Source organism: Triturus cristatus, chromosome 1_1 (genome assembly GCF_964204655.1).
Source record: "Triturus cristatus chromosome 1_1, aTriCri1.1, whole genome shotgun sequence".
Classification (NCBI taxonomy): domain Eukaryota; kingdom Metazoa; phylum Chordata; class Amphibia; order Caudata; family Salamandridae; genus Triturus; species Triturus cristatus.
Window position 1 is genome coordinate 309,359,646 of NC_140579.1, and position 19,236 is coordinate 309,378,881.

Consider the following 19,236-nt stretch of genomic DNA (forward strand, 5'->3'; position numbering starts at 1 on the left):
CTCTAGAGCAGCTCTGCTGACCTAGTTCTGTGGCTCTACTATGGCTCTGCTGACCTGGTTCTCAGACTCTAGAGCAGCTCTGCTGACCTGGTTCTCAGGCACTAGAGCAGCTCTGCTGACCTGGTTCTCAGACTCTAGAGCAGCTCTGCTGAGCTGGTTCTCTGGCTCTAAAGCAGCTCTGGTGACCTGGTGCTCTGGCTCTAAAGCAGCTCTGCTGACCTGGTTCTATGGCTCTAAAGCAGCTCTGCTGACCTGGTTCTATGGCTCTAAAGCAGCTCTGCTGACCTGGTTGTTAGGCTCTAGAGCAGCTCTGCTGACCTGGTTCTATGGCTCTAAAGCAGCTCTGCTGACCTGGTTCTCTGGCTCTACAGCAGCTCTGCTGACCTGGTTCTTAGGCTCTAGAGCAGGTCTGCTGACCTGGTTCGCTGGCTCTAATGCAGCTCTGCTGACCTGGTTCACTGTCTCTAAAGCAGCTCTGCTGACGTGGTTCTCTGGCTCTAACGCAGCTATGCTGACCTGGTTCTCTGGCTCTAAATAAGCTCTGCTGACCTGATTCTCTTCCTCTAAAAGAGCTCTGTTGACCTGTTTTCTCTGGCTCTACAGCAGCTCTGCTGACCTGGTTCTCTGGCTCTAAAGCAGCTCTGCTGAACTGTTTCTTAGGCTCTAGAGCAGCTGTTTTGACCGGATTCTATGACTCTAAAGCAGCTCTGCTGACCTGGTTCTCTGGCTTTGAAGCAGCTCTGCTGACCTAGTTCTCTGGCTCTAGAGCAGCTATGCTGACCTGGTTCGCTCCCTCTAAAGCAGCTCTGCAGACCTGGTTCTTTGGCTCTAAAGCAGCTATGCTGCCCTTGTTCTCTGCCTCTAAAGCAGCTCTGCTCACCTGGTTTCCATGGCTCTACAGCAGCTCTGCTCACCTGGTTCTCTGGCTCTAGAGCAGCTCTGCTGACCTGGTTCTTAGGCTCTAGAGCAGCTCTGCTGACCTGGTTCTCTGGCTCTACAACGGCTCTGCTGACCTGGTTCTCTGGCTCTACAACGGCTCTCCTGACCTGGTTCTCTGGCTGTAAAGCAGCTCTGCTGACCTGGTTCTCTGGCTCTAAAGCAGCTCTGCTGACCTGGTTCTCTGTCTCTAGAGCAGCTATGCTGACCTAGTTCTCTGGCTCTATAGCGGCTCTGCTGACCTGGTTCTCTGGCTTTAAAGTGGCTCTGGTGACCTGGTTCTCTCCCTCTAAAGCAGCTCTGCTGACCTGGTTCTCTTGCTCTAGAGCAGCACTGCTGACCTGGGTTCTCTGGCTCTACAACGGCTCTGCTGTTCTGGTTCTCTGGCTCTAAAGCAGCTCTGCTGACCTTGTTCTCTGGCTTTAAAGCAGCTCTGCTGACCTGGATCTCTGCCTCTACAGCAGCTCTGCTGGCCTGGTCTTAGGCTCTAGAGCAGCTCTGCTGACCGTGTTCTCTGGCTCTAAAGCAGCTCTGCTGACGTGGTTCTCTGGCTCTAAGGCAGCTATGCTGACCTGGTTCTCTGGCTCTAAATCAGCTCTTCTGACCTGATTCTCTTCCTCTAAAAGAGCTCTGCTGACCTGTTTTCACTGCCTCTAAAGCTCCTCTGCTGACCTGGTTTCGCTTGCTCTACAGCAGCTCTGCGGACCTGGTTCTCTGGCTCGAAAGCAGCTCTGCTGACCTGGTTCTCTTGCTCTAGAGCAGCACTGCTGCCCTGGGTTCTCTGGCTCTACAACGGCTCTGCTGTTCTGGTTCTATGGCTCTAAAGCAGCTCTGCTGACCTGGATCTCTGCCTCTACATCAGCTCTGCTGGCCTGGTTCTTAGGCTCTAGAGCAGCTCTGATGACCTTGTTCTCTAGCTCTAAAGGAGCTCTGCTGACCTGGTTCTCTGGCTCTAAAGTGTCTCTGCTGACCTGATTCACTGGCTCTAAAGCGGCTCTGGTGACCTGGTGCTCCGGCTCTGAATCAGCTCTGCTGACCTGGTTCTATGGCTCTAAAGCAGCTCTGCTGACCTGGTTCTATGGCTCTAAAGCAGCTCTGCTGACCTGGTTGTTAGGCTCTAGAGCAGCTCTGCTGACCTGGTTCTATGGCTCTAAAGCAGCTCTGCTGACCTGGTTCTCTGGCTCTACAGCAGCTCTGCTGACCTGGTTCTTAGGCTCTAGAGCAGGTCTGCTGACCTGGTTCGCTGGCTCTAATGCAGCTCTGCTGACCTGGTTCTCTGGCTCTAAAGGAGCTCTGCTGACGTGGTTCTCTGGCTCTACAGCAGCTATGCTGACCTGGTTCTCTGGCTCTAAATCAGCTCTGCTGACCTGATTCTCTTCCTCTAAAAGAGCTCTGCTGACCTGTTTTCTCTGGCTCTACAGCAGCTCTGCAGACCTGGTTCTATGGCTCTAAAGCAGCTCTGCTGACCTGGTTCTCTGGCTCTAAAGCAGCTCTGCTGGCGTGGTTCTCTGGCTCTAAAGCAGCTATGCTGACCTGGTTCTCTGGCTCTAAATCAGCTCTGCTGACCTGATTCTCTTCCTCTAAAAGAGCTCTGCTGACCTGTTTTCACTGCCTCTAAAGCTCCTCTGCTGACCTGGTTTCGCTTGCTCAACAGCAGCTCTGCGGACCTGGTTCTCTGGCTCGAAAGCAGCTCTGCTGACCTGGTTCTCTTGCTCTAGAGCAGCACTGCTGACCTGGGTTCTCTGGCTCTACAACGGCTCTGCTGTTCTGGTTCTATGGCTCTAAAGCAGCTCTGCTGACCTGGATCTCTGCCTCTACAGCAGCTCTGCTGGCCTGGTTCTTAGGCTCTAGAGCAGCTCTGATGACCTTGTTCTCTAGCTCTAAAGGAGCTCTGCTGACCTGGTTCTCTGGCTCTAAAGTGTCTCTGCTGACCTGATTCACTGGCTCTAAAGCGGCTCTAGTGACCTGGTGCTCCGGCTCTGAATCAGCTCTGCTGACCTGGTTCTATGGCTCTAAAGCAGCTCTGCTGACATGGTTCTATGGCTCTAAAGCAGCTCTGCTGACCTGGTTCTCTGGCTTTGAAGCAGCTCTGCTGACCTGATTCTCTGGCTCTAAAGCAGCTCTGCTAACCAAGTTCTCTGCCTCTAAAGCTGCTCTGCTGACCTGGTTTCGCTTGCTCTACAGCAGCTCAGCGGACCTGGTTCTCTGTCTCGAAAGCAGCTCTGCTGACCTGGTTCTCAGGCTCTAGAGCAGCTCTGCTGATCTTGTTTTTAGGCTCTAGAGCAGCTCTGCTGACCTAGTTCTGTGGCTCTACTATGGCTCCCCTGACCTGGTTCTCAGACTCTTGAGCAGCTCTGCTGACCTGGTTCTCAGGCACTAGAGCAGCTCTGCTGACCTGGTTCTCAGACTCTAGAGCAGCTCAGCTGACCTGGTTCTCTGGCTCCAAAGCAGCTCTGCTGACCTGGTTCTCAGGCTCTAGAGCAGCTCTGCTGACATGTTTTTTAGGCTCTAGAGCAGCTCTGCTGACCTGGTTCTGTGGCTCTACTACGGCTCTGGTGACCTGGTGCTCTGGCTCTATAGCAGCTCTGCTGACCTGGTTCTATGGCTCTAAAGCAGCTTTGCTGACCTGGTTCTATGGCTCTAAAGCAGCTCTGCTGACCTGGTTGTTAGGCTCTAGAGCAGCTCTGCTGATCTTGTTTTTAGGCTCTAGAGCAGCTCTGCTGACCTAGTTCTTTGGCTCTACTATGGCTCTCCTGACCTGGTTCTCAGACTCTTGAGCAGCTCTGCTGACCTGGTTCTCAGGCACTAGAGCAGCTCTGCTGACCTGGTTCTCAGACTCTAGAGCAGCTCAGCTGACCTGGTTCTCTGGCTCCAAAGCAGCTCTGCTGACCTGGTTCTCAAGCTCTAGAGCAGCTCTGCTAACCTGTTTTTTAGGCTCTAGAGCAGCTCTGCTGACCTGGTTCTGTGGCTCTACTACGGCTCTGGTGACCTGGTGCTCTGGCTCTAAAGCAGCTCTGCTGACCTGGTTCTATGGCTCTACAGCAGCTCTGCAGACCTGGTTCTATGGCTCTAAAGCAGCTCTGCTGACCTGGTTGTTAGGCTCTAGAGCAGCTCTGCTGACCTGGTTATATGGCTCTAAAGCAGCTCTGCTGACCTGGTTCTCTGGCTCTAAAGCAGCTCTGCTGGCGTGGTTCTCTGGCTCTAAAGCTGCTATGCTGACCTGGTTCTCTGGCTCTAAATCAGCTCTTCTGACCTGATTCTCTTCCTCTAAAAGAGCTCTGCTGACCTGTTTTCACTGCCTCTAAAGCTCCTCTGCTGACCTGGTTTCGCTTGCTCTACAGCAGCTCTGCGGACCTGGTTCTCTGGCTCGAAAGCAGCTCTGCTGACCTGGTTCTCTTGCTCTAGAGCAGCACTGCTGACCTGGGTTCTCTGGCTCTACAACGGCTCTGCTGTTCTGGTTCTATGGCTCTAAAGCAGCTCTGCTGACCTGGATCTCTGCCTCTACATCAGCTCTGCTGGCCTGGTTCTTAGGCTCTAGAGCAGCTCTGATGACCTTGTTCTCTAGCTCTAAAGGAGCTCTGCTGACCTGGTTCTCTGGCTCTAAAGTGTCTCTGCTGACCTGATTCACTGGCTCTAAAGCGGCTCTGGAGACCTGGTGCTCCGGCTCTAAAGCAGTTCTGCTGACCTGGTTCTATTGCTCTAAAGCAGCTCTGCTGACCTGGTTCTATGGCTCTAAAGCAGCTCTGCTGACCTGGTTGTTAGGCTCTAGAGCAGCTCTGCTGACCTGGTTCTATGGCTCTAAAGCAGCTCTGCTGACCTGGTTCTCTGGCTCTACAGCAGCTCTGCTGACCTGGTTCTTAGGCTCTAGAGCAGGTCTGCTGACCTGGTTCGCTGGCTCTAATGCAGCTCTGTTGACCTGGTTCTCTGGCTCTAAAGCAGCACTGCTGACGTGGTTCTCTGGCTCTAAAGCAGCTATGCTGACCTGGTTCTCTGGCTCTAAATCAGCTCTGCTGACCTGATTCTCTTCCTCTAAAAGAGCTCTGCTGACCTGTTTTCTCTGGCTCTACAGCAGCTCTGCAGACCTGGTTCTATGGCTCTAAAGCAGCTCTGCTGACCTGGTTCTCTTGCTCTAGAGCAGCACTGCTGACCTGGGTTCTCTGGCTCTACAACGGCTCTGCTGTTCTGGTTCTATGGCTCTAAAGCAGCTCTGCTGACCTGGATCTCTGCCTCTACAGCAGCTCTGCTGGCCTGGTTCTTAGGCTCTAGAGCAGCTCTGATGACCTTGTTCTCTAGCTCTAAAGGAGCTCTGCTGACCTGGTTCTCTGGCTCTAAAGTGTCTCTGCTGACCTGATTCACTGGCTCTAAAGCGGCTCTAGTGACCTGGTGCTCCGGCTCTGAATCAGCTCTGCTGACCTGGTTCTATGGCTCTAAAGCAGCTCTGCTGACATGGTTCTATGGCTCTAAAGCAGCTCTGCTGACCTGGTTCTCTGGCTTTGAAGCAGCTCTGCTGACCTGATTCTCTGGCTCCAAAGCAGCTCTGCTAACCAAGTTCTCTGCCTCTAAAGCTGCTCTGCTGACCTGGTTTCGCTTGCTCTACAGCAGCTCAGCGGACCTGGTTCTCTGTCTCGAAAGCAGCTCTGCTGACCTGGTTCTCAGGCTCTAGAGCAGCTCTGCTGATCTTGTTTTTAGGCTCTAGAGCAGCTCTGCTGACCTAGTTCTGTGGCTCTACTATGGCTCTCCTGACCTGGTTCTCAGACTCTTGAGCAGCTCTGCTGACCTGGTTCTCAGGCACTAGAGCAGCTCTGCTGACCTGGTTCTCAGACTCTAGAGCAGCTCAGCTGACCTGGTTCTCTGGCTCCAAAGCAGCTCTGCTGACCTGGTTCTCAGGCTCTAGAGCAGCTCTGCTGACATGTTTTTTAGGCTCTAGAGCAGCTCTGCTGACCTGGTTCTGTGGCTCTACTACGGCTCTGGTGACCTGGTGCTCTGGCTCTATAGCAGCTCTGCTGACCTGGTTCTATGGCTCTAAAGCAGCTCTGCTGACCTGGTTCTATGGCTCTAAAGCAGCTCTGCTGACCTGGTTGTTAGGCTCTAGAGCAGCTCTGCTGATCTTGTTTTTAGGCTCTAGAGCAGCTCTGCTGACCTAGTTCTTTGGCTCTACTATGGCTCTCCTGACCTGGTTCTCAGACTCTTGAGCAGCTCTGCTGACCTGGTTCTCAGGCACTAGAGCAGCTCTGCTGACCTGGTTCTCAGACTCTAGAGCAGCTCAGCTGACCTGGTTCTCTGGCTCCAAAGCAGCTCTGCTGACCTGGTTCTCAAGCTCTAGAGCAGCTCTGCTGACCTGTTTTTTAGGCTCTAGAGCAGCTCTGCTGACCTGGTTCTGTGGCTCTACTACGGCTCTGGTGACCTGGTGCTCTGGCTCTAAAGCAGCTCTGCTGACCTGGTTCTATGGCTCTACAGCAGCTCTGCAGACCTGGTTCTATGGCTCTAAAGCAGCTCTGCTGACCTGGTTGTTAGGCTCTAGAGCAGCTCTGCTGACCTGGTTACATGGCTCTAAAGCAGCTCTGCTGACCTGGTTCTCTGGCTCTAAAGCAGCTCTGCTGGCGTGGTTCTCTGGCTCTAAAGCTGCTATGCTGACCTGGTTCTCTGGCTCTAAATCAGCTCTTCTGACCTGATTCTCTTCCTCTAAAAGAGCTCTGCTGACCTGTTTTCACTGCCTCTAAAGCTCCTCTGCTGACCTGGTTTCGCTTGCTCTACAGCAGCTCTGCGGACCTGGTTCTCTGGCTCGAAAGCAGCTCTGCTGACCTGGTTCTCTTGCTCTAGAGCAGCACTGCTGACCTGGGTTCTCTGGCTCTACAACGGCTCTGCTGTTCTGGTTCTATGGCTCTAAAGCAGCTCTGCTGACCTGGATCTCTGCCTCTACATCAGCTCTGCTGGCCTGGTTCTTAGGCTCTAGAGCAGCTCTGATGACCTTGTTCTCTAGCTCTAAAGGAGCTCTGCTGACCTGGTTCTCTGGCTCTAAAGTGTCTCTGCTGACCTGATTCACTGGCTCTAAAGCGGCTCTGGAGACCTGGTGCTCCGGCTCTAAAGCAGTTCTGCTGACCTGGTTCTATTGCTCTAAAGCAGCTCTGCTGACCTGGTTCTATGGCTCTAAAGCAGCTCTGCTGACCTGGTTGTTAGGCTCTAGAGCAGCTCTGCTGACCTGGTTCTATGGCTCTAAAGCAGCTCTGCTGACCTGGTTCTCTGGCTCTACAGCAGCTCTGCTGACCTGGTTCTTAGGCTCTAGAGCAGGTCTGCTGACCTGGTTCGCTGGCTCTAATGCAGCTCTGTTGACCTGGTTCTCTGGCTCTAAAGCAGCACTGCTGACGTGGTTCTCTGGCTCTAAAGCAGCTATGCTGACCTGGTTCTCTGGCTCTAAATCAGCTCTGCTGACCTGATTCTCTTCCTCTAAAAGAGCTCTGCTGACCTGTTTTCTCTGGCTCTACAGCAGCTCTGCAGACCTGGTTCTATGGCTCTAAAGCAGCTCTGCTGACCTGGTCGTTAGGCTCTAGAGCAGCTCTGCTGACCTGGTTCTATGGCTCTAAAGCAGCTCTGCTGACCTGGTTCTCTGGCTCTACAGCAGCTCTGCTGACCTGGTTCTTAGGCTCTAGAGAAGGTCTGCTGACCTGGTTCGCTGGCTCTAATGCAGCTCTGCTGACCTGGTTCTCTGGCTCTAAAGCAGCTCTGCTGGCGTGGTTCTCTGGCTCTAAAGCAGCTATGCTGACCTGGTTCTCTGGCTCTAAATCAGCTCTGCTGACCTGATTCTCTTCCTCTAAAAGAGCTCTGCTGACCTGTTTTCACTGCCTCTAAAGCTCCTCTGCTGACCGGGTTTCGCTTGCTCTACAGCAGCTCTGCGGACCTGGTTCTCTGGCTCGAAAGCAGCTCTGCTGACCTGGTTCTCTTGCTCTAGAGCAGCTCTGCTGACCTGGGTTCTCTGGCTCTACAACGGCTCTGCTGTTCTGGTTCTATGGCTCTAAAGCAGCTCTGCTGACCTGGATCTCTGCCTCAACAGCAGCTCTGCTGGCCTGGTTCTTAGGCTCTGGAGCAGCTCTGATGACCTTGTTCTCTAGCTCTAAAGGAGCTCTGCTGACCTGGTTCTCTGGCTCTAAAGTGTCTCTGCTGACCTTATTCACTGGCTCTAAAGTGGCTCTAGTGACCTAGTGCTCCGGCTCTGAATCAGCTCTGCTGACCTGGTTCTATGGCTCTAAAGCAGCTCTGCTGACATGGTTCTATGGCTCTAAAGCAGCTCTGCTGACCTGGTTCTCTGGCTTTGAAGCAGCTCTGCTGACCTGATTCTCTGGCTCTAAAGCAGCTCTGCTAACCAAGTTCTCTGCCTCTAAAGCTGCTCTGCTGACATGGTTTCGCTTGCTCTACAGCAGCTCAGCGGACCTGGTTCTCTGTCTCGAAAGCAGCTCTGCTGACCTGGTTCTCAGGCTCTAGAGCAGCTCTGCTGATCTTGTTTTTAGGCTCTAGAGCAGCTCTGCTGACCTAGTTCTGTGGCTCTACTATGGCTCTCCTGACCTGGTTCTCAGACTCTTGAGCAGCTCTGCTGACCTGGTTCTCAGGCACTAGAGCAGCTCTGCTGACCTGGTTCTCAGACTCTAGAGCAGCTCAGCTGACCTGGTTCTCTGGCTCCAAAGCAGCTCTGCTGACCTGGTTCTCAGGCTCTAGAGCAGCTCTGCTGACCTGTTTTTAGGCTCTAGAGCAGCTCTGCTGACCTGGTTCTGTGGCTCTACTACGGCTCTGGTGACCTGGTGCTCTGGCTCTAAAGCAGCTCTGCTGACCTGGTTCTATGGCTCTAAAGCAGCTCTGCTGACCTGGTTGTTAGGCTCTAGAGCAGCTCTGCTGATCTTGTTTTTAGGCTCTAGAGCAGCTCTGCTGACCTAGTTCTGTGGCTCTACTATGGCTCTCCTGCCCTGGTTCTCAGACTCTTGAGCAGCTCTGCTGACCTGGTTCTCAGGCACTAGAGCAGCTCTGCTGACCTGGTTCTCAGACTCTAGAGCAGCTCAGCTGACCTGGTTCTCTGGCTCCAAAGCAGCTCTGCTGACCTGGTTCTCAGGCTCTAGAGCAGCTCTGCTGACCTGTTTTTTAGGCTCTAGAGCAGCTCTGCTGACCTGGTTCTGTGGCTCTACTACGGCTCTGGTGACCTGGTGCTCTGGCTGTAAAGCAGCTCTGCTGACCTGGTTCTATGGCTCTACAGCAGATCTGCAGACCTGGTTCTATGGCTCTAAAGCAGCTCTGCTGACCTGGTTGTTAGGCTCTAGAGCAGCTCTGCTGACCTGGTTCTATGGCTCTAAAGCAGCTCTGCTGACCTGGTTCTCTGGCTCTGCAGCAGCTCTGCTGACCTGGTTCTTAGGCTCTAGAGCAGGTCTGCTGACCTGGTTCGCTGGCTCTAATGCAGCTCTGCTGACCTGGTTCTCTGGCTCTAAAGCAGCTCTGCTGGCGTGGTTCTCTGGCTCTAAAGCTGCTATGCTGACCTGGTTCTCTGGCTCTAAATCAGCTCTGCTGACCTGATTCTCTTCCTCTAAAAGAGCTCTGCTGACCTGTTTTCACTGCCTCTAAAGCTCCTCTGCTGACCTGGTTTCGCTTGCTCTACAGCAGCTCTGCGGACCTGGTTCTCTGGCTCGAAAGCAGCTCTGCTGACCTGGTTCTCTTGCTCTAGAGCAGCACTGCTGACCTGGGTTCTCTGGCTCTACAACGGCTCTGCTGTTCTGGTTCTATGGCTCTAAAGCAGCTCTGCTGACCTGGATCTCTGGCTTTAAAGCAGCTCTGCTGACCTGGTTCTCTGGCTCTAAAGCATCTCTGCTGACAAGGTTCTATGGCTCTAAAGCAGCTCTGCTGACCTGGTTCTCTGGCTTTAAAGCAGCTCTGCTGACCTGGTTCTCTGGCTCTAAAGCATCTCTGCTGACCTAGTTCTATCCCTCTAAAACAGCTCTGCTGACCTGATTCTCTGGCTCTAAAGCAGCTCTGCTAACCAAGTTCTCTGCCTCTAAAGCTGCTCTGCTGACCTGGTTTCGCTTGCTCTACAGCAGCTCTGCGGACCTGGTTCTCTGGCTCGAAAGCAGCTCTGCTGACCTGGTTCTCAGGCTCTAGAGCAGCTCTGCTGACCTTGTTTTTAGGCTCTAGAGCAGCTCTGCTGACCTAGTTCTGTGGCTCTACTATGGCTCTGCTGACCTGGTTCTCAGACTCTAGAGCAGCTCTGCTGACCTGGTTCTCAGGCACTAGAGCAGCTCTGCTGACCTGGTTCTCAGACTCTAGAGCAGCTCTGCTGAGCTGGTTCTCTGGCTCTAAAGCAGCTCTGGTGACCTGGTGCTCTGGCTCTAAAGCAGCTCTGCTGACCTGGTTCTATGGCTCTAAAGCAGCTCTGCTGACCTGGTTCTATGGCTCTAAAGCAGCTCTGCTGACCTGGTTGTTAGGCTCTAGAGCAGCTCTGCTGACCTGGTTCTATGGCTCTAAAGCAGCTCTGCTGACCTGGTTCTCTGGCTCTACAGCAGCTCTGCTGACCTGGTTCTTAGGCTCTAGAGCAGGTCTGCTGACCTGGTTCGCTGGCTCTAATGCAGCTCTGCTGACCTGGTTCACTGTCTCTAAAGCAGCTCTGCTGACGTGGTTCTCTGGCTCTAACGCAGCTATGCTGACCTGGTTCTCTGGCTCTAAATAAGCTCTGCTGACCTGATTCTCTTCCTCTAAAAGAGCTCTGCTGACCTGTTTTCTCTGGCTCTACAGCAGCTCTGCTGACCTGGTTCTCTGGCTCTAAAGCAGCTCTGCTGAACTGTTTCTTAGGCTCTAGAGCAGCTGTTTTGACCGGATTCTATGACTCTAAAGCAGCTCTGCTGACCTGGTTCTCTGGCTTTGAAGCAGCTCTGCTGACCTAGTTCTCTGGCTCTAGAGCAGCTATGCTGACCTGGTTCGCTCCCTCTAAAGCAGCTCTGCAGACCTGGTTCTTTGGCTCTAAAGCAGCTATGCTGCCCTTGTTCTCTGCCTCTAAAGCAGCTCTGCTCACCTGGTTTCCATGGCTCTACAGCAGCTCTGCTCACCTGGTTCTCTGACTCTAGAGCAGCTCTGCTGACCTGGTTCTTAGGCTCTAGAGCAGCTCTGCTGACCTGGTTCTCTGGCTCTACAACGGCTCTGCTGACCTGGTTCTCTGGCTCTACAACGGCTCTCCTGACCTGGTTCTCTGGCTGTAAAGCAGCTCTGCTGACCTGGTTCTTTGGCTCTAAAGCAGCTCTGCTGACCTAGTTCTATCCCTCTAAAACAGCTCTGCTGACCTGATTCTCTGGCTCTAAAGCAGCTCTGCTAACCAAGTTCTCTGCCTCTAAAGCTGCTCTGCTGACCTGGTTTCGCTTGCTCTACAGCAGCTCTGCGGACCTGGTTCTCTGGCTCGAAAGCAGCTCTGCTGACCTGGTTCTCAGGCTCTAGAGCAGCTCTGCTGACCTTGTTTTTAGGCTCTAGAGCAGCTCTGCTGACCTAGTTCTGTGGCTCTACTATGGCTCTGCTGACCTGGTTCTCAGACTCTAGAGCAGCTCTGCTGACCTGGTTCTCAGGCACTAGAGCAGCTCTGCTGACCTGGTTCTCAGACTCTAGAGCAGCTCTGCTGAGCTGGTTCTCTGGCTCTAAAGCAGCTCTGGTGACCTGGTGCTCTGGCTCTAAAGCAGCTCTGCTGACCTGGTTCTATGGCTCTAAAGCAGCTCTGCTGACCTGGTTCTATGGCTCTAAAGCAGCTCTGCTGACCTGGTTGTTAGGCTCTAGAGCAGCTCTGCTGACCTGGTTCTATGGCTCTAAAGCAGCTCTGCTGACCTGGTTCTCTGGCTCTACAGCAGCTCTGCTGACCTGGTTCTTGGGCTCTAGAGCAGGTCTGCTGACCTGGTTCGCTGGCTCTAATGCAGCTCTGCTGACCTGGTTCACTGTCTCTAAAGCAGCTCTGCTGACGTGGTTCTCTGGCTCTAACGCAGCTATGCTGACCTGGTTCTCTGGCTCTAAATAAGCTCTGCTGACCTGATTCTCTTCCTCTAAAAGAGCTCTGCTGACCTGTTTTCTCTGGCTCTACAGCAGCTCTGCTGACCTGGTTCTCTGGCTCTAAAGCAGCTCTGCTGAACTGTTTCTTAGGCTCTAGAGCAGCTGTTTTGACCGGATTCTATGACTCTAAAGCAGCTCTGCTGACCTGGTTCTCTGGCTTTGAAGCAGCTCTGCTGACCTAGTTCTCTGGCTCTAGAGCAGCTATGCTGACCTGGTTCGCTCCCTCTAAAGCAGCTCTGCAGACCTGGTTCTTTGGCTCTAAAGCAGCTATGCTGCCCTTGTTCTCTGCCTCTAAAGCAGCTCTGCTCACCTGGTTTCCATGGCTCTACAGCAGCTCTGCTCACCTGGTTCTCTGGCTCTAGAGCAGCTCTGCTGACCTGGTTCTTAGGCTCTAGAGCAGCTCTGCTGACCTGGTTCTCTGGCTCTACAACGGCTCTGCTGACCTGGTTCTCTGGCTCTACAACGGCTCTCCTGACCTGGTTCTCTGGCTGTAAAGCAGCTCTGCTGACCTGGTTCTCTGGCTCTAAAGCAGCTCTGCTGACCTGGTTCTCTGTCTCTAGAGCAGCTATGCTGACCTAGTTCTCTGGCTCTATAGCGGCTCTGCTGACCTGGTTCTCTGGCTTTAAAGCGGCTCTGGTGACCTGGTTCTCTCCCTCTAAAGCAGCTCTGCTGACCTGGTTCTCTTGCTCTAGAGCAGCACTGCTGACCTGGGTTCTCTGGCTCTACAACGGCTCTGCTGTTCTGGTTCTCTGGCTCTAAAGCAGCTCTGCTGACCTTGTTCTCTGGCTTTAAAGCAGCTCTGCTGACCTGGATCTCTGCCTCTACAGCAGCTCTGCTGGCCTGGTCTTAGGCTCTAGAGCAGCTCTGCTGACCGTGTTCTCTGGCTCTAAAGGAGCTCTGCTGACCTGGTTCTCTGGCTCTAAAGTGTCTCTGCTGACCTGATTCACTGGCTCTAAAGCGGCTCTGTTGACCTGGTGCTCTGGCTCTAAATCAGCTCTGCTGACCTGTTTCTATGGCTCTAAAGCAGCTCTGCTGACATGGTTCTATGGCTCTAAAGCAGCTCTGCTGACCTGGTTCTCTGGCTTTGAAGCAGCTCTGCCGACCTGGTTCTCTGGCTCTAGAGCATCTCTGATGACCTGGTTCTCACCCTCTAAAGCAGCTCTGCTGACCTGATTCTCTGGCTCTAAAGCTGCTCTGCTGACCTGGTTTCGCTTGCTCTACAGCAGCTCTGCGGACCTGGTTCTCTGGCTCGAAAGAAACTCTGCTGACCTGGTTCTCAGGCTCTAGAGCAGCTCTGATGACCTTGTTTTTAGGCTCTAGAGCAGCTCTGCTGACCTAGTTCTGTGGCTCTACTATGGCTCTGCTGACCTGGTTCTCAGACTCTAGAGCAGTTCTGCTGACCTGGTTCTCAGGCTCTAGAGCGGCTCTGCTGACCTGGTTCTCAGACTCTAGAGCAGCTCTGCTGACCTGGTTCTCAGGCTCTAGAGCCGTTTTGCTGACCTGGTTCTATGGCTCTAAAGCAGCTCTGCTGACCTGGTTGTTAGGTTCTAGAGCAGCTCTGCTGACCTGGTTCTATGGCTCTAAAGCAGCTCTGCTGACCTGGTTCTCTGGCTGTACAGCAGCTCTGCTGACCTGGTTCTTAGGCTCTAGAGCAGGTCTGCTGACCTGGTTCGCTGGCTCTAAAGCAGCTCTGCTGACCTGGTTCTCTGGCTCTAAAGCAGCTCTGCTGGCGTGGTTTTCTGGCTCTAAAGCAGCTATGCTGACCTGGTTCTCTGGCTCTAAATAAGCTCTGCTGACCCGGTTCTCTCACTCTAAAGCAGCTCTGCTGACCTGTTTTCTCTGGCGCTACAGCAGCTCTGCTGACCTGGTTCTCTGGCTCTTAAGCAGCTCTGCTGAACTGTTTCTTAGGCTCTAGAGCAGCTCTGTTGACCTGATTCTATGGCTCTAAAGCAGCTCTCCTGACCTGGTTCTCTGGCTCTAGAGCAGCTCTGCTTACCTGGTTCTCTGGCTCTAATGTGGCTCTGCTGACCTGGTTCTCTGGCTCTATAAATGCTCTGCTGACCTGGTTCTCTGGCTCTAAAGCAGCTTTGCTGACATGGTTCTCTGGCTCTAGAGTAGATCTGATTACCTGGTTCTCTGGATCTAATGTGGTTCTGCTGCCCTGGTTCTCTGGCTCTAGAGCAGCTCTGCTGACCTGGTTCTCTGGCTCTAAAGCACCTCTGCTCACTTAGTTCTCTGGCTGTAGAGCAGCTCTGCTGACCTGGTTCTTAGGCTCTAGAGCAGCTCTGCTGACCTCGTTCGGTGGCTCTAATGCAGCTCTGCTGACCTGGTTCTCTGGTTCTAGAGCATCTCTGCTCACCTGGTTCTCTGGCTCTAGAGCAGCTCTGCTGACCTGGATTTTAGGTTCTAGAGCAGCTCTGGTGACCTGGTTCTCTGGCTCTAATGCGGCTCTGCTGACCTGGTTTCTCTGGCTCTACAGCAGCTCTGCTGACCTTGTTCTCTGGTTCTAGAGCAGCTCTGCTGACCTGTTTCTTAGGCTCTAGAGCAGCTCTGCTGACCTGGTTCTATGGCTCTAAAGCAGCTCTGGTGATCTGGTTCTCTGGCTCTAAAGCAACTCTGTTGACCTGGTCCTTTGGCTATAAAGCAGCTCTGCATATCTGGTTCTCTGGCTCTAAAACAGCTATGCTGACCTGGTTTCTCTGGCTCTACAGCAGCTCTGCTGACTTTGTTCTCTGGCTCTAGATTAGCTCTGCTGACTTGGTTCTCTGGCTCTAAAGCACCTCTGCTCACTTGGTTCTCTGGCTGTAGAGCAGCTCTGCTGACCTGGTTCTTAGGCTCTAGAGCAACTCTGCTGACCTGGTTTCTCTGGCTCTATAGCAGCTCTACTGACCTTGTTCTCTGGCTCTAGAGGAGCTCTGCTGACCTGGTTCTTAGGCTCAAGAGCAGCTCTGCTGACCTGGTTCTATGGCTCTAAAGCAGCTCTGGTGATCTGGTTCTCTGGCTCTAAAGCAACTCTGTTGACCTGGTTCTCTGGCTCTAAAGCAGCTCTGCTGACCTAGTTCTCTGGCTTTAAAGCAGCTCTGCTGACCTGGATCTCTGCCTCTACAGCAGCTCTGCTGGCCTGGTTCTTAGGCTCTAGAACAGCTCTGTTGACCTTGTTCTCTGGCACTAATGAGCTCTGCTGACCTGGTTCTCTGGGTCTAAAGTGGGTCTGCTGACCTGATTCACTGGCTCTAAAGCGGCTCTGGTGACCTGGTGCTCTGGCTCTAAATCAGCTCTGCTGACCTGATTCTATGGCTCTAAAGCAGCTCTGCTGACATGTTTCTATGGCTCTAAAGCAGCTCTGCTGACCTGGTTCTCTGGCTTTGAAGCAGCTCTGCTGACCTGGTTCTCTGTCTCTAGAGCATCTCTGCTGACCTGGTTCTCTCCCTCTAAAGCAGCTCTGCTGACCTGGTTTCGCTTGCTCTACAGCAGCTCTGCAGACCTGGATCTCTGGCTCGAAAGCAGCTCTGCTGACGTGGTTCTCAGGCTCTAAAGCAGCTCTACTGACCTGGTGCTCAGGCTCTACAGCAGCTCTGCTGACCTAGTTCTCTGGCTTTAAAGCAGCTCTGCTGACCTAGATCTCTGCCTCTACAGCAGCTCTGCTGGCCTGGTTCTTAGGCTCTAGAGCAGCTCTGCTGACCTTGTTCTCTGGCTTCAAAGGAGCTCTGCTGACCTGGTTCTCTGGCTCTAAAGTGTCTCTGCTGACCTGATTCACTGGCTCTAAAGCAGCTCTGCTGACATGGTTCTATGGTTCTAAAGCAGCTCTGCTGACCTGGTGCTCTGGCTTTGAAGCAGCTCTGCTGACCTGGTTCTCTTGCTCTAGCGCATCTCTGCTGACCTGGTTCTCTCCCTCTAAAGCAGCTCTGCTGACCTGATTCTCTGGCTCTAAAGCTGCTCTGTTGACCTGGTTTCGCTTGCTCTACAGCAGCTCTGCGGACCTGGTTCTCTGGCTCGAAAGCAGCTCTGCTGACCTGGTGCTCAGGCTCTACAGCAGCTCTGCTGACCTGGTTCTCTGGCTTTGAAGCAGCTCTGCTGACCTAGTTCTCTGGCTCTAGAGCAGCTCTGCTGACCTGGTTCTCTCCCTCTAAAGCAGCTCTGCAGACCTAGTTCTCTGGCTCTAAAGCAGCTCTGCTGTCCTTGTTCTCTGCCTCTAAAGCAGCTCTGATCACCTGGTTTCCATGGCTCTACAGCAGCTCTGCTCACCTGGTTTTCTGATTCTAGTGCAGATCTGCTGACCTGGTTCTTAGGCTCTAGAGCAGCTGTGCTGACCTGGTTCTCTGGCTCTAAAGCAGCTCCACTGACATGGTTCTATGGCTCTAAAGCAGCTCTGCTGTCCTGGTTCTTTGGCTTTGAAGCAGCTCTGCTGACCTGGTTCTCTGGCTCTAGAGCATCTCTGCTGACCTGGTTCTCTCCCTCTAAAGCAGCTCTGCTGACCTGATTCGCTGGCTCTAAAGCAGCTCTGCTAACCAAGTTCTCTGCCTCTAAAGCTCCTCTGCTGACCTGGTTTCGCTTGCTCTACAGCAGCTCTGCGGACCTGGTTCTCTGGCTCGAAAGCAGCTCTGCTGACCTGGTTCTCTTGCTCTAGAGCAGCACTGCTGACCTGGGTTCTCTGGCTCTACAACGGCTCTGCTGTTTCTGGTTCTATGGCTCTAAAGCAGCTCTGCTGACCTAGTTCTCTAGCTTTAAAGCAGCTCTGCTGACCTGGATCTCTGCCTCTACAGCAGCTCTGCTGGCCTGGTTCTTAGGCTCTAGAGCAGCTCTGATGACCTTGTTCTCTAGCTCTAAAGGAGCTCTTCTGACCTGGTTCTCTGGCTCTAAAGTATCTCTGCTGACCTGATTCACTGGCTCTAAAGCGGCTCTGGTGACCTGGTGCTCTGGCTCTAAATCAGCTCTGCTGACCTGGTTCTATGGCTCTAAAGCCGCTCTGCTGACATGGTTCTATGGCTCTAAAGCAGCTCTGCTGACCTGGTTCTCTGGCTTTGAAGCAGCTCTGCTGACCTGGTTCTCTGGCTCTAGAGCATCTCTGCTGACCTAGTTCTCTCCCTCTAAAGCAGCTCTGCTGACCTGATTCTCTGGCTCTAAAGCAGCTCTGCTAACCAAGTTCTCTGCCTCTAAAGCTGCTCTGCTGACCTGGTTTCGCTTGCTCTACAGCAGCTCTGCGGACCTGGTTCTCTGTCTCGAAAGCAGCTCTGCTGACCTGGTTCTCAGGCTCTAGAGCAGCTCTGCTGATCTTGTTTTTAGGCTCTAGAGCAGCTCTGCTGACCTAGTTCTGTGGCTCTACTATGGCTCTCCTGACCTGGTTCTCAGACTCTTGAGCAGCTCTGCTGACCTGGTTCTCAGGCACTAGAGCAGCTCTGCTGACCTGGTTCTCAGACTCTAGAGCAGCTCTGCTGACCTGGTTCTCTGGCTCTAAAGCAGCTCTGCTGACCTGGTTCTCTGGGTCTAAAGTGGGTCTGCTGACCTGATTCACTGGCTCTAAAGCGGCTCTGGTGACCTGGTGCTCTGGCTCTAAATCAGCTCTGCTGACCTGATTCTATGGCTCTAAAGCAGCTCTGCTGACATGTTTCTATGGCTCTAAAGCAGCTCTGCTGACCTGGTTCTCTGGCTTTGAAGCAGCTCTGCTGACCTGGTTCTCTGTCTCTAGAGCATCTCTGCTGACCTGGTTCTCTCCCTCTAAAGCAGCTCTGCTGACCTGGTTTCGCTTGCTCTACAGCAGCTCTGCAGACCTGGATCTCTGGCTCGAAAGCAGCTCTGCTGACGTGGTTCTCAGGCTCTAAAGCAGCTCTACTGACCTGGTGCTCAGGCTCTACAGCAGCTCTGCTGACCTAGTTCTCTGGCTTTAAAGCAGCTCTGCTGACCTAGATCTCTGCCTCTACAGCAGCTCTGCTGGCCTGGTTCTTAGGCTCTAGAGCAGCTCTGCTGACCTTGTTCTCTGGCTTCAAAGGAGCTCTGCTGACCTGGTTCTCTGGCTCTAAAGTGTCTCTGCTGACCTGATTCACTGGCTCTAAAGCAGCTCTGCTGACATGGTTCTATGGTTCTAAAGCAGCTCTGCTGACCTGGTGCTCTGGCTTTGAAGCAGCTCTGCTGACCTGGTTCTCTTGCTCTAGCGCATCTCTGCTGACCTGGTTCTCTCCCTCTAAAGCAGCTCTGCTGACCTGATTCTCTGGCTCTAAAGCTGCTCTGTTGACCTGGTTTCGCTTGCTCTACAGCAGCTCTGCGGACCTGGTTCTCTGGCTCGAAAGCAGCTCTGCTGACCTGGTGCTCAGGCTCTACAGCAGCTCTGCTGACCTGGTTCTCTGGCTTTGAAGCAGCTCTGCTGACCTAGTTCTCTGGCTCTAGAGCAGCTCTGCTGACCTGGTTCTCTCCCTCTAAAGCAGCTCTGCAGACCTAGTTCTCTGGCTCTAAAGCAGCTCTGCTGTCCTTGTTCTCTGCCTCTAAAGCAGCTCTGATCACCTGGTTTCCATGGCTCTACAGCAGCTCTGCTCACCTGGTTTTCTGATTCTAGTGCAGATCTGCTGACCTGGTTCTTAGGCTCTAGAGCAGCTGTGCTGACCTGGTTCTCTGGCTCTAAAGCAGCTCCACTGACATGGTTCTATGGCTCTAAAGCAGCTCTGCTGTCCTGGTTCTTTGGCTTTGAAGCAGCTCTGCTGACCTGGTTCTCTGGCTCTAGAGCATCTCTGCTGACCTGGTTCTCTCCCTCTAAAGCAGCTCTGCTGACCTGATTCGCTGGCTCTAAAGCAGCTCTGCTAACCAAGTTCTCTGCCTCTAAAGCTCCTCTGCTGACCTGGTTTCGCTTGCTCTACAGCAGCTCTGCGGACCTGGTTCTCTGGCTCGAAAGCAGCTCTGCTGACCTGGTTCTCTTGCTCTAGAGCAGCACTGCTGACCTGGGTTCTCTGGCTCTACAACGGCTCTGCTGTTTCTGGTTCTATGGCTCTAAAGCAGCTCTGCTGACCTAGTTCTCTAGCTTTAAAGCAGCTCTGCTGACCTGGATCTCTGCCTCTACAGCAGCTCTGCTGGCCTGGTTCTTAGGCTCTAGAGCAGCTCTGATGACCTTGTTCTCTAGCTCTAAAGGAGCTCTTCTGACCTGGTTCTCTGGCTCTAAAGTATCTCTGCTGACCTGATTCACTGGCTCTAAAGCGGCTCTGGTGACCTGGTGCTCTGGCTCTAAATCAGCTCTGCTGACCTGGTTCTATGGCTCTAAAGCCGCTC